Source organism: Heterodontus francisci, chromosome 21 (assembly GCF_036365525.1).
Source record: "Heterodontus francisci isolate sHetFra1 chromosome 21, sHetFra1.hap1, whole genome shotgun sequence".
NCBI classification, from domain to species: domain Eukaryota; kingdom Metazoa; phylum Chordata; class Chondrichthyes; order Heterodontiformes; family Heterodontidae; genus Heterodontus; species Heterodontus francisci.
This window is the reverse complement of record NC_090391.1, coordinates 46727567-46730287: the sequence shown is the minus strand read 5'-3', so window position 1 is coordinate 46730287 and position 2721 is coordinate 46727567.

Here is a 2721-nt window from a genome sequence, read left to right as displayed (position 1 = left end):
CATCACTCTCTTGGACACCACTATCACATGCTTGGGCAACACTAGTAGTATCTGGCCACTTCTAGCAGACATTTTCCATCACCTATCACATTCGTGGGCAATCCTAAAACACACTTCTGCAACCCTATCACACACCAGATCACCGCTATCACACTGCTACCATATCCTAGCTCACTCTTGGGCACCAATGTCACGTTTTTAGGCAACTCGACGGCACTCTGCACACAACCAGCACACATTTGAGCAAACCTAACCACACTTTGGTACAGTTTTAGATACCTGAGCACTCTCTTGCCATCCCTTAGCACATGTTTCGCCAACCCTATGACTCACTTGGCCACCCATAGTGTTTGTATGGACTCACTGAGCACAACCTTGTGCACCCTTAGAACACTTTCGGTCACATCAACACGCTCTTGGCCACATTTATCACACCCTTGTCCTGTCTGTCACTCAATTGGTCACACTGAGCACTCATCTTGGAAGCCCTATCACATACTGGACTCGCCTAGCACACGCTTGTGCGCCCCAGTTCACTCTTGGAAAGCACAAGCACACTCTTGCCATCCCCAAATACAGATCTGGTCTCCCCAGGACATACGTTGGCATTCTTATCACACTCTGGCATCCCAAGTATACGCCTGAACACCGTTAGTACACTCTTGTGCACCATCAGCTCGCACCTGCACCCTCCCCCTTCCTGCCCAGCACTCAATTGAGCAACCCTTGATTATTCTGGATGCTCCTCGCACACTCATGCCATCCCCTAGCATAGTCTTGAGCTCCCCAGGGCATCCTTTGGCATTCTTATCACACACTGGGCATCCCAAGTATGCGCCTGAATATGTTTAGTACACTCTTGTGCACCATCAGCCCGCACCTGGGCACCCCTGCCCCTCACTTGGGGAACCCTCGATCAATCTGGGCACTTCTATCAAACTCTTGCCATCCCCAAGCACTGTCTTGGGCATGCCTAGTACACATGTGGGCACCAGAGCACATTCTTGGGCACACGTATCACTCTCTGGGTACTCCAAGCTCTCATTTGGGCAAACTAGCCCTCTCTTGGGCACCCCTGGCAGAAACCTGGATACCCTAGCACACACATGCCTTTCCCTAGCACACGTTTGGTCACCTCTCGCACTTTCATGTGCACGCCTAGTACACAATTGCTCACTCCTAGCACACTCTTAGGCATTCTAGCACAGGGAATAGAGGGATACGGTCCCAGGAAATGCAGAAAGTTTTAGTTTAGGCAGGCATCAAGATCGGGGCAGGCTCGGAAGGACGAATGGCCTGTTCCTGTGCTGTACTGTTCTTTGTTCTTGCTCTTTGTTCTTAGGCCCATCTAACACACTCTGGACATTCCTCATGCACATTTGGGCATACTATCCACTATTGGGCATCCCTAATATACACTTGGGCACTCCTTGAATACGCTTGGCTCCTCCAAGTACAATCATGATCACCTCAAGCACACATTTGCTTACTCCCAGCACACTCGGGACACGTAGCAGACACTTGTCATTCTCTAGCACACTCTTGGACAGCCGTATCACACTCTGGGCACACTGAAGCCTCTGGTTGTCACCTCCAGCACTCATTGGTCTCTGCTAGCACACTCTCGTTCACGCCATCAAATTCTTGGTCACCACTGGCATTCTCTTGCCTTCCCTGGTACATTATTTGGCACCTCAGCACCCCTATGAGACTCTAGGCATCCCAAGCACACTCTTGTGCACACCTATTACAGTCTTGGATACATGTAGCACGTTTTTGTCATTCTCTAGCACACACTTGGACAGGCCTATAACATTTTGGGCACAATGCACACACTCTTTGGTACCTCTATCATGTACCGGGCACCCCTCATAAGCACTTGCCTTCAGCTATCACGCTCTTGGGCCAGCCTAAAACACATGGATACACTAAGCACCGCCTTGGGCACTCCTAGTGCTCACCTGGGCATCCTAGTACCCTTTTGGGCACTCTTTCACTCTCTTAGACACATGCATTACAATTTTGCCATCTCCTAGTACACAATTGGGCACCCTTAGACGACATTTTGGCGCACCTAGTACCCTCTTCTGCATCCTCTGGGCAAACTGAGCACACTGTTCGCCACCTCTGCCACATACTGGGTTCGCCTAACACACTCTTGTTCACCCCAGAACGCTCTAGAACACTCTTGAACATTCATGCCATCGCCAAGCACACTGTTGGTCATCCCTAGTACACTCTCGGACACCCATAATACACTCTTGGACATCCCCAGTAAGCTCTTGGTCACCATTATCACACCCTTGCGCACACGTAACACATTCTCGGGCACACCTATCACAGTCTGAGGACTCTGATCACACGTCTGTCAAATTAGACCACTCTTGGTTACCCCTATCACCAGGTGGACACCACTGAAACACTCTTCCCACCCCTGAATACACTCTTGGGCTCCCTCAAACCTCTTTGTCATTCCTATCGCACTCTGGGAACTTCATTTACACTCCTGGGCACTACTAGTACACTCTTGGGCAGTTCCAACACACACATGGGCACACTTGCGACTCTGTTGGGCCACTCTAGAACATTCTGTGCACTTCAAACACACGCTTCCCATCACCCTGTACACCTGGGCACCCCTAGGACACTATTGGGCACGTCCACCACACTCTTGGGCACTATTATCACACATTTGGTCACCTGTAGCACCTTGGAGGGCAC